General features: G+C 44.8%; 4 non-coding genes across 4 annotated transcripts; all 4 read left to right on the top strand.

Moving 5' to 3' along the window:
- The first annotated feature begins 1785 nt into the window (after positions 1-1785).
- On the top strand, positions 1786-2005 carry LOC135052976 (small nucleolar RNA U3). The gene has a single exon (XR_010242392.1). It is a non-coding gene; the product is annotated as a small nucleolar RNA U3 (small nucleolar RNA).
- A 3009-nt stretch (positions 2006-5014) lies between these two features.
- Positions 5015-5234, top strand: LOC135053033 (small nucleolar RNA U3). The gene has a single exon (XR_010242438.1). It is a non-coding gene; the product is annotated as a small nucleolar RNA U3 (small nucleolar RNA).
- Positions 5235-8236: 3002 nt separating this feature from the next.
- Positions 8237-8456, top strand: LOC135053020 (small nucleolar RNA U3). Its single transcript, XR_010242428.1, has one exon. It is a non-coding gene; the product is annotated as a small nucleolar RNA U3 (small nucleolar RNA).
- Positions 8457-11464: 3008 nt separating this feature from the next.
- Positions 11465-11684, top strand: LOC135053018 (small nucleolar RNA U3). The gene has a single exon (XR_010242426.1). It is a non-coding gene; the product is annotated as a small nucleolar RNA U3 (small nucleolar RNA).
- Positions 11685-12374: the final 690 nt, after the last annotated feature.

Below are 12374 nucleotides of genomic sequence, written 5' to 3'. Positions count from 1 at the left end.
AGTACTCGGTTGATGTTTACGCAATTGATCCGATGCTGTCTCTTTGGATGCAGAAGCACCCTGAGGACGCTTCGAGCTGTTGTACGTACTGTAGGGCTCCTGCCTGAAGCATCCAAAGGGCACTCCAGGTGGCACTGCTGCAGCAATACTGACTGCAGGGCAGCACCGATCGCAGACCCCTAGTTATGGCCCTGGTCCAGTGTAAGTGCTGAGTTTCTAGGTCTGATTATAAGTTGTACGGCAAGCAGTAGCAGCCATTAGATCACTTGCGTGAACATCGCCCATCTGAGCAACCAGGTTACTCAGGATGGCCTGGGGTTTCACTCTGCCAAGACCAGGAATTCTGCACTGGAGGACGCAGACCCTGGCCTCGGCAAGCCTACAAAACAGGGGTGGGATAACACCATTTTGGCCACAGCATGTGAATCATGTTGAGGCTTAGGGGGCCCTGCGAGCAATCTCGCAGTCACAGATCACCAAACATCACAGTTGTATGGAAACGGCTGCGTTTGCGTACAACTCTGAATTAGACCCTCTGTTTCACAACCTATTTATGTACATGCTCACAAGACATAGGGATGGACGTTTGAGGTCGATGGCTACCAATCAACAGTCTTTCCAATTCGATCAAAGTACCCTTTTCCACTAAATTGCGAGGATTCGATGGTTGCCAATCCGATGTTCAGGTACTTCTGTGCATTTGCGGACACCCGGAAAGGGGTGTCCGCAGCTCAGGTAAATGCACGCTTGCACAAAGCTCTGAAAGATTCTACACATGTTCACAGTAAAGCAATTGATGGTTACACCATTGCAATCATTCAATGTGCATGGCTGCGTTTGATGTCATCAGCCCGGCAACCAATTAATGCCAGGCTTCCGATGTCCATACCTGCTGTGGCGTGATGGGAAGCCTTCCGGGGAGCAGAGGACACATTATTTTGGAAGCATTTGTGATGTAAGGTGGAGTAGTTGCAACATTTCAGTACATATTTCGGGGAACCCCCTTTTTTTTAATATTAAAACCATTTAGAGGAAATCCATGCCAAATGAAGGCTAGCAGTGAAACTAACATGGTTCATTTGAATATCTTTATGGTTTTATTACAAATTACACCCAAAAGCAAGCAGGAGGTGGTTTGTATGTCATTTGTCGTGTTTATTCCCCATGTTTACTCATTTTTGTCATAAAAGAAAGATATAAAAGGTAGTATCTTTGTTACATTAATATTATGTAATCTATCGCTCTTATTACTCTTCAAATACCAGCCTACATATGAGGTTCTGTTGCATCGAACATCCCCCCAGCGTAAAATGAACTAACAGTAGAGGAACAGAAACAAAAGCACCCATCCCACAGCAAATATAACATGATCGTTAGTGATCTACCAAGCAGAATTGTCACCATGCCAGAAAAGCACGTGTTTAGACTTTGTTTTTCTCTATAACATATGTTTGGTTTTGTGATCCTGACATTCTGTGTGCATAGTCCGTTATTAGCTGAGGCTGTTGTTGCTGCTTTAAGCTGTGTCTCGGCTGTTTCAGAGGTGCTTCCTGGTTGGCCAGAGTATCTTAAATATGCAGATGAGCAAGTGAGTGCACAATCATAGAAGAATACATTCTGTAAGAAAAGCTGAGTCCATCGTTGGTCCACATTTTAAAGGCAGCATAGTTTCTTACTATCTGATATATTCAAGATATGTTCAACTGTGAGATCATTTTAAAAATCTCCATTATATTAAAAAGACTCTCCTTCCCACAGCAGTAAAAATGCTAGGCTGTTATGGTTAAGACTATACTTTCAGGGATCATTTCTATAGTTTTTAAGTTTTGGAAATGTGCTCTAAAGTGTCCAGACCTACCAACCATGAGGAAGAGCAATAGTAATCTTTTCTGAGCGTGAAGTGAGCTCTCAGTGCTGCTTCATTGTAGCTGCTGTTTGCTTTTGATGACCGTTCCTTTTCTTCTATCATGGGAGAAATGGAGGAAGAGATTACAAGCTGAGTGGTTGTTTTTAATGCTTGTTAATGACAGATTTTCTTATGGCTCCATGTGTACTGCTATTGTCATGTGGCATGATGCAATGTGCCCAAAAACATTGATAATGTGCTCATGTCAAAGGATCCCTGCAAGGGACATGGTGACATCACCAAACATTAGGAACAAGCCATCGGAACAAAGGGGCCGATGGTTTCCACTTCTACAGAATCAAATTGAAAAGGACTGTCAATTGGAGGGAACAAAAAAAATATTGATGATTGTGGATCATTGCTTTCTGATGTCCATTCCTGTTGTGTGGCAAATTCAGGCACATTAGTAGTGATTTATCCCTATTACTGAGCTGGCTTTATATCTTCAAAATATTTTCAAGTGAAGCTTATTTGGGGATTGTCACTTCAAACTGGAAGTATTCTTAACACTATATGGCAAGTGCAGTTCTGCATGAATGGCCAGCAGGTGGTGCTCCATGTAACACTGCAGCTCTCTGCTCTGAGCTCCAGCACAAAAAAATAAAAGCAAAACTGTCACGACTCATGGCATTGTCCCCTTCTCTGCACATAGGCACCTGGCACTCCTGTCACGGCAGTGTCCCCCTCTACTGCATCCATACACCCGAGTCTCCTGTCGCGGCAGTGTCTGCCTTGGGCATGAAGGGCCCACCGGGGAACTACAATGGTAGGGGACCGTATTTTAGGATGTGGACAGTCTCCAGAGGGGGGGGTGGCCAGCTGCCACAGAGGCTTGGCTAATCATTTTATAGTAAAAACTGCTTGTTCATGCTTAATAATGTACCAGATTAATAACAGTAATGCAGAAAAAACACCATAGTCCTGTGCACTATAAGGCAACATGTGCGTAATCTATCATTCAAGTGCACAATCTGGAACCTGATCCCTAGAAGAGAAGGTGGGGCCCGCCGAGGGTTTCCCCTGTGCCCCTGCTGGACAGTCCAACCCTCTGTCACGGCATCATGTCCACTGCTCTGTATGCAGGACTTGATTCAAAGATGTACATAAAGCAAATGGTTTATGTACGTCTACGATGGTGGGCGCATGTGTGATCGCACGCAGTGTCCTCTGTGATGCAAGTCTGATGGACAGTCTGCAGACGTGTGGGGTGGGTAGATTTCACTAAAACAGGAAGTTGTACCTCTATTTTCTGGGAGTGGCGAGGCCAGGCTCTGCATCGTCTGATGCAAATTTCCTGGCCCCAGCAGCGCAAACAGCCTGGCCATCCTGAGTACTCGGTTGATGTTTACGCAATTGATCCGATGCTGTCTCTTTGGATGCAGAAGCACCCTGAGGACGCTTCGAGCTGTTGTACGTACTGTAGGGCTCCTGCCTGAAGCATCCAAAGGGCACTCCAGGTGGCACTGCTGCAGCAATACTGACTGCAGGGCAGCACCGATCGCAGACCCCTAGTTATGGCCCTGGTCCAGTGTAAGTGCTGAGTTTCTAGGTCTGATTATAAGTTGTACGGCAAGCAGTAGCAGCCATTAGATCACTTGCGTGAACATCGCCCATCTGAGCAACCAGGTTACTCAGGATGGCCTGGGGTTTCACTCTGCCAAGACCAGGAATTCTGCACTGGAGGACGCAGACCCTGGCCTCGGCAAGCCTACAAAACAGGGGTGGGATAACACCATTTTGGCCACAGCATGTGAATCCATGTTGAGGCTTAGGGGGCCCTGCGAGCAATCTCGCAGTCACAGATCACCAAACATCACAGTTGTATGGAAACGGCTGCGTTTGCGTACAACTCTGAATTAGACCCTCTGTTTCACAACCTATTTATGTACATGCTCACAAGACATAGGGATGGACGTTTGAGGTCGATGGCTACCAATCAACAGTCTTTCCAATTCGATCAAAGTACCCTTTTCCACTAAATTGCGAGGATTCGATGGTTGCCAATCCGATGTTCAGGTACTTCTGTGCATTTGCGGACACCCGGAAAGGGGTGTCCGCAGCTCAGGTAAATGCACGCTTGCACAAAGCTCTGAAAGATTCTACACATGTTCACAGTAAAGCAATTGATGGTTACACCATTGCAATCATTCAATGTGCATGGCTGCGTTTGATGTCATCAGCCCGGCAACCAATTAATGCCAGGCTTCCGATGTCCATACCTGCTGTGGCGTGATGGGAAGCCTTCCGGGGAGCAGAGGACACATTATTTTGGAAGCATTTGTGATGTAAGGTGGAGTAGTTGCAACATTTCAGTACATATTTCGGGGAACCCCCTTTTTTTTAATATTAAAACCATTTAGAGGAAATCCATGCCAAATGAAGGCTAGCAGTGAAACTAACATGGTTCATTTGAATATCTTTATGGTTTTATTACAAATTACACCCAAAAGCAAGCAGGAGGTGGTTTGTATGTCATTTGTCGTGTTTATTCCCCATGTTTACTCATTTTTGTCATAAAAGAAAGATATAAAAGGTAGTATCTTTGTTACATTAATATTATGTAATCTATCGCTCTTATTACTCTTCAAATACCAGCCTACATATGAGGTTCTGTTGCATCGAACATCCCCCCAGCGTAAAATGAACTAACAGTAGAGGAACAGAAACAAAAGCACCCATCCCACAGCAAATATAACATGATCGTTAGTGATCTACCAAGCAGAATTGTCACCATGCCAGAAAAGCACGTGTTTAGACTTTGTTTTTCTCTATAACATATGTTTGGTTTTGTGATCCTGACATTCTGTGTGCATAGTCCGTTATTAGCTGAGGCTGTTGTTGCTGCTTTAAGCTGTGTCTCGGCTGTTTCAGAGGTGCTTCCTGGTTGGCCAGAGTATCTTAAATATGCAGATGAGCAAGTGAGTGCACAATCATAGAAGAATACATTCTGTAAGAAAAGCTGAGTCCATCGTTGGTCCACATTTTAAAGGCAGCATAGTTTCTTACTATCTTCAAGATATGTTCAACTGTGAGATCATTTTAAAAATCTCCATTATATTAAAAAGACTCTCCTTCCCACAGCAGTAAAAATGCTAGGCTGTTATGGTTAAGACTATACTTTCAGGGATCATTTCTATAGGTTTTAACTTTTGGAAATGTGCTCTAAAGTGTCCAGACCTACCAACCATGAGGAAGAGCAATAGTAATCTTTTCTGAGCGCGAAGTGAGCTCTCAGTGCTGCTTCATTGTAGCTGCTGTTTGCTTTTGATGACCGTTCCTTTTCTTCTATCATGGGAGAAATGGAGGAAGAGATTACAAGCTGAGTGGATGTTTTTAATGCTTGTTAATGACAGATTTTCTTATGGCTCCATGTGTACTGCTATTGGCATGATGCGATGTGCCCAAAAACATTGATAATGTGCTCATGTCAAAGGATCCCTGCAAGGGACATGGTGACATCACCAAACATTAGGAACAAGCCATCGGAACAAAGGGGCCGATGGTTTCCACTTCTACAGAATCAAATTGAAAAGGACTGTCAATTGGAGGGAACAAAAAAAATATTGATGATTGTGGATCATTGCTTTCTGATGTCCATTCCTGTTGTGTGGCAAATTCAGGCACATTAGTAGTGATTTATCCCTATTACTGAGCTGGCTTTATATCTTCAAAATATTTTCAAGTGAAGCTTATTTGGGGATTGTCACTTCAAACTGGAAGTATTCTTAACACTATATGGCAAGTGCAGTTCTGCATGAATGGCCAGCAGGTGGTGCTCCATGTAACACTGCAGCTCTCTGCTCTGAGCTCCAGCACAAAAAAATAAAAGCAAAACTGTCACGACTCATGGCATTGTCCCCTTCTCTGCACATAGGCACCTGGCACTCCTGTCACGGCAGTGTCCCCCTCTACTGCATCCATACACCCGAGTCTCCTGTCGCGGCAGTGTCTGCCTTGGGCATGAAGGGCCCACCGGGGAACTGCAATGGTAGGGGACCGTATTTTAGGATGTGGACAGTCTCCAGAGGGGGGGGTGGCCAGCTGCCACAGAGGCTTGGCTAATCATTTTATAGTAAAAACTGCTTGTTCATGCTTAATAATGTACCAGATTAATAACAGTAATGCAGAAAAAACACCATAGTCCTGTGCACTATAAGGCAACATGTGCGTAATCTATCATTCAAGTGCACAATCTGGAACCTGATCCCTAGAAGAGAAGGTGGGGCCCGCCGAGGGTTTCCCCTGTGCCCCTGCTGGACAGTCCAACCCTCTGTCACGGCATCATGTCCACTGCTCTGTATGCAGGACTTGATTCAAAGATGTACATAAAGCAAATGGTTTATGTACGTCTACGATGGTGGGCGCATGTGTGATCGCACGCAGTGTCCTCTGTGACGCAAGTCTGATGGACAGTCTGCAGACGTGTGGGGTGGGTAGATTTCACTAAAACAGGAAGTTGTACCTCTATTTTCTGGGAGTGGCGAGGCCAGGCTCTGCATCGTCTGATGCAAATTTCCTGGCCCCAGCAGCGCAAACAGCCTGGCCATCCTGAGTACTCGGTTGATGTTTACGCAATTGATCCGATGCTGTCTCTTTGGATGCAGAAGCACCCTGAGGACGCTTCGAGCTGTTGTACGTACTGTAGGGCTCCTGCCTGAAGCATCCAAAGGGCACTCCAGGTGGCACTGCTGCAGCAATACTGACTGCAGGGCAGCACCGATCGCAGACCCCTAGTTATGGCCCTGGTCCAGTGTAAGTGCTGAGTTTCTAGGTCTGATTATAAGTTGTACGGCAAGCAGTAGCAGCCATTAGATCACTTGCGTGAACATCGCCCATCTGAGCAACCAGGTTACTCAGGATGGCCTGGGGTTTCACTCTGCCAAGACCAGGAATTCTGCACTGGAGGACGCAGACCCTGGCCTCGGCAAGCCTACAAAACAGGGGTGGGATAACACCATTTTGGCCACAGCATGTGAATCCATGTTGAGGCTTAGGGGGCCCTGCGAGCAATCTCGCAGTCACAGATCACCAAACATCACAGTTGTATGGAAACGGCTGCGTTTGCGTACAACTCTGAATTAGACCCTCTGTTTCACAACCTATTTATGTACATGCTCACAAGACATAGGGATGGACGTTTGAGGTCGATGGCTACCAATCAACAGTCTTTCCAATTCGATCAAAGTACCCTTTTCCACTAAATTGCGAGGATTCGATGGTTGCCAATCCGATGTTCAGGTACTTCTGTGCATTTGCGGACACCCGGAAAGGGGTGTCCGCAGCTCAGGTAAATGCACGCTTGCACAAAGCTCTGAAAGATTCTACACATGTTCACAGTAAAGCAATTGATGGTTACACCATTGCAATCATTCAATGTGCATGGCTGCGTTTGATGTCATCAGCCCGGCAACCAATTAATGCCAGGCTTCCGATGTCCATACCTGCTGTGGCGTGATGGGAAGCCTTCCGGGGAGCAGAGGACACATTATTTTGGAAGCATTTGTGATGTAAGGTGGAGTAGTTGCAACATTTCAGTACATATTTCGGGGAACCCCCTTTTTTTTAATATTAAAACCATTTAGAGGAAATCCATGCCAAATGAAGGCTAGCAGTGAAACTAACATGGTTCATTTGAATATCTTTATGGTTTTATTACAAATTACACCCAAAAGCAAGCAGGAGGTGGTTTGTATGTCATTTGTCGTGTTTATTCCCCATGTTTACTCATTTTTGTCATAAAAGAAAGATATAAAAGGTAGTATCTTTGTTACATTAATATTATGTAATCTATCGCTCTTATTACTCTTCAAATACCAGCCTACATATGAGGTTCTGTTGCATCGAACATCCCCCCAGCGTAAAATGAACTAACAGTAGAGGAACAGAAACAAAAGCACCCATCCCACAGCAAATATAACATGATCGTTAGTGATCTACCAAGCAGAATTGTCACCATGCCAGAAAAGCACGTGTTTAGACTTTGTTTTTCTCTATAACATATGTTTGGTTTTGTGATCCTGACATTCTGTGTGCATAGTCCGTTATTAGCTGAGGCTGTTGTTGCTGCTTTAAGCTGTGTCTCGGCTGTTTCAGAGGTGCTTCCTGGTTGGCCAGAGTATCTTAAATATGCAGATGAGCAAGTGAGTGCACAATCATAGAAGAATACATTCTGTAAGAAAAGCTGAGTCCATCGTTGGTCCACATTTTAAAGGCAGCATAGTTTCTTACTATCTTCAAGATATGTTCAACTGTGAGATCATTTTAAAAATCTCCATTATATTAAAAAGACTCTCCTTCCCACAGCAGTAAAAATGCTAGGCTGTTATGGTTAAGACTATACTTTCAGGGATCATTTCTATAGGTTTTAACTTTTGGAAATGTGCTCTAAAGTGTCCAGACCTACCAACCATGAGGAAGAGCAATAGTAATCTTTTCTGAGCGCGAAGTGAGCTCTCAGTGCTGCTTCATTGTAGCTGCTGTTTGCTTTTGATGACCGTTCCTTTTCTTCTATCATGGGAGAAATGGAGGAAGAGATTACAAGCTGAGTGGTTGTTTTTAATGCTTGTTAATGACAGATTTTCTTATGGCTCCATGTGTACTGGTATTGGCATGATGCGATGTGCCCAAAAACATTGATAATGTGCTCATGTCAAAGGATCCCTGCAAGGGACATGGTGACATCACCAAACATTAGGAACAAGCCATCGGAACAAAGGGGCCGATGGTTTCCACTTCTACAGAATCAAATTGAAAAGGACTGTCAATTGGAGGGAACAAAAAAAATATTGATGATTGTGGATCATTGCTTTCTGATGTCCATTCCTGTTGTGTGGCAAATTCAGGCACATTAGTAGTGATTTATCCCTATTACTGAGCTGGCTTTATATCTTCAAAATATTTTCAAGTGAAGCTTATTTGGGGATTGTCACTTCAAACTGGAAGTATTCTTAACACTATATGGCAAGTGCAGTTCTGCATGAATGGCCAGCAGGTGGTGCTCCATGTAACACTGCAGCTCTCTGCTCTGAGCTCCAGCACAAAAAAATAAAAGCAAAACTGTCACGACTCATGGCATTGTCCCCTTCTCTGCACATAGGCACCTGGCACTCCTGTCACGGCAGTGTCCCCCTCTACTGCATCCATACACCCGAGTCTCCTGTCGCGGCAGTGTCTGCCTTGGGCATGAAGGGCCCACCGGGGAACTGCAATGGTAGGGGACCGTATTTTAGGATGTGGACAGTCTCCAGAGGGGGGGGTGGCCAGCTGCCACAGAGGCTTGGCTAATCATTTTATAGTAAAAACTGCTTGTTCATGCTTAATAATGTACCAGATTAATAACAGTAATGCAGAAAAAACACCATAGTCCTGTGCACTATAAGGCAACATGTGCGTAATCTATCATTCAAGTGCACAATCTGGAACCTGATCCCTAGAAGAGAAGGTGGGGCCCGCCGAGGGTTTCCCCTGTGCCCCTGCTGGACAGTCCAACCCTCTGTCACGGCATCATGTCCACTGCTCTGTATGCAGGACTTGATTCAAAGATGTACATAAAGCAAATGGTTTATGTACGTCTACGATGGTGGGCGCATGTGTGATCGCACGCAGTGTCCTCTGTGACGCAAGTCTGATGGACAGTCTGCAGACGTGTGGGGTGGGTAGATTTCACTAAAACAGGAAGTTGTACCTCTATTTTCTGGGAGTGGCGAGGCCAGGCTCTGCATCGTCTGATGCAAATTTCCTGGCCCCAGCAGCGCAAACAGCCTGGCCATCCTGAGTACTCGGTTGATGTTTACGCAATTGATCCGATGCTGTCTCTTTGGATGCAGAAGCACCCTGAGGACGCTTCGAGCTGTTGTACGTACTGTAGGGCTCCTGCCTGAAGCATCCAAAGGGCACTCCAGGTGGCACTGCTGCAGCAATACTGACTGCAGGGCAGCACCGATCGCAGACCCCTAGTTATGGCCCTGGTCCAGTGTAAGTGCTGAGTTTCTAGGTCTGATTATAAGTTGTACGGCAAGCAGTAGCAGCCATTAGATCACTTGCGTGAACATCGCCCATCTGAGCAACCAGGTTACTCAGGATGGCCTGGGGTTTCACTCTGCCAAGACCAGGAATTCTGCACTGGAGGACGCAGACCCTGGCCTCGGCAAGCCTACAAAACAGGGGTGGGATAACACCATTTTGGCCACAGCATGTGAATCATGTTGAGGCTTAGGGGGCCCTGCGAGCAATCTCGCAGTCACAGATCACCAAACATCACAGTTGTATGGAAACGGCTGCGTTTGCGTACAACTCTGAATTAGACCCTCTGTTTCACAACCTATTTATGTACATGCTCACAAGACATAGGGATGGACGTTTGAGGTCGATGGCTACCAATCAACAGTCTTTCCAATTCGATCAAAGTACCCTTTTCCACTAAATTGCGAGGATTCGATGGTTGCCAATCCGATGTTCAGGTACTTCTGTGCATTTGCGGACACCCGGAAAGGGGTGTCCGCAGCTCAGGTAAATGCACGCTTGCACAAAGCTCTGAAAGATTCTACACATGTTCACAGTAAAGCAATTGATGGTTACACCATTGCAATCATTCAATGTGCATGGCTGCGTTTGATGTCATCAGCCCGGCAACCAATTAATGCCAGGCTTCCGATGTCCATACCTGCTGTGGCGTGATGGGAAGCCTTCCGGGGAGCAGAGGACACATTATTTTGGAAGCATTTGTGATGTAAGGTAGAGTAGTTGCAACATTTCAGTACATATTTCGGGGAACCCCCTTTTTTTTAATATGAAAACCATTTAGAGGAAATCCATGCCAAATGAAGGCTAGCAGTGAAACTAACATGGTTCATTTGAATATCTTTATGGTTTTATTACAAATTACACCCAAAAGCAAGCAGGAGGTGGTTTGTATGTCATTTGTCGTGTTTATTCCCCATGTTTACTCATTTTTGTCATAAAAGAAAGATATAAAAGGTAGTATCTTTGTTACATTAATATTATGTAATCTATCGCTCTTATTACTCTTCAAATACCAGCCTACATATGAGGTTCTGTTGCATCGAACATCCCCCCAGCGTAAAATGAACTAACAGTAGAGGAACAGAAACAAAAGCACCCATCCCACAGCAAATATAACATGATCGTTAGTGATCTACCAAGCAGAATTGTCACCATGCCAGAAAAGCACGTGTTTAGACTTTGTTTTTCTCTATAACATATGTTTGGTTTTGTGATCCTGACATTCTGTGTGCATAGTCCGTTATTAGCTGAGGCTGTTGTTGCTGCTTTAAGCTGTGTCTCGGCTGTTTCAGAGGTGCTTCCTGGTTGGCCAGAGTATCTTAAATATGCAGATGAGCAAGTGAGTGCACAATCATAGAAGAATACATTCTGTAAGAAAAGCTGAGTCCATCGTTGGTCCACATTTTAAAGGCAGCATAGTTTCTTACTATCTGATATATTCAAGATATGTTCAACTGTGAGATCATTTTAAAAATCTCCATTATATTAAAAAGACTCTCCTTCCCACAGCAGTAAAAATGCTAGGCTGTTATGGTTAAGACTATACTTTCAGGGATCATTTCTATAGGTTTTAACTTTTGGAAATGTGCTCTAAAGTGTCCAGACCTACCAACCATGAGGAAGAGCAATAGTAATCTTTTCTGAGCGCGAAGTGAGCTCTCAGTGCTGCTTCATTGTAGCTGCTGTTTGCTTTTGATGACCGTTCCTTTTCTTCTATCATGGGAGAAATGGAGGAAGAGATTACAAGCTGAGTGGTTGTTTTTAATGCTTGTTAATGACAGATTTTCTTATGGCTCCATGTGTACTGCTATTGTCATGTGGCATGATGCAATGTGCCCAAAAACATTGATAATGTGCTCATGTCAAAGGATCCCTGCAAGGGACATGGTGACATCACCAAACATTAGGAACAAGCCATCGGAACAAAGGGGCCGATGGTTTCCACTTCTACAGAATCAAATTGAAAAGGACTGTCAATTGGAGGGAACAAAAAAAATATTGATGATTGTGGATCATTGCTTTCTGATGTCCATTCCTGTTGTGTGGCAAATTCAGGCACATTAGTAGTGATTTATCCCTATTACTGAGCTGGCTTTATATCTTCAAAATATTTTCAAGTGAAGCTTATTTGGGGATTGTCACTTCAAACTGGAAGTATTCTTAACACTATATGGCAAGTGCAGTTCTGCATGAATGGCCAGCAGGTGGTGCTCCATGTAACACTGCAGCTCTCTGCTCTGAGCTCCAGCACAAAAAAATAAAAGCAAAACTGTCACGACTCATGGCATTGTCCCCTTCTCTGCACATAGGCACCTGGCACTCCTGTCACGGCAGTGTCCCCCTCTACTGCATCCATACACCCGAGTCTCCTGTCGCGGCAGTGTCTGCCTTGGGCATGAAGGGCCCACCGGGGAACTGCAATGGTAGGGGACCGTATTTTAGGATG

This window comes from Pseudophryne corroboree, chromosome 2, assembly GCF_028390025.1.
Source record: "Pseudophryne corroboree isolate aPseCor3 chromosome 2, aPseCor3.hap2, whole genome shotgun sequence".
NCBI classification, from domain to species: domain Eukaryota; kingdom Metazoa; phylum Chordata; class Amphibia; order Anura; family Myobatrachidae; genus Pseudophryne; species Pseudophryne corroboree.
Note: the sequence above shows the minus strand (reverse complement) of the source record. Positions and strands in the feature narration are given on the sequence as shown.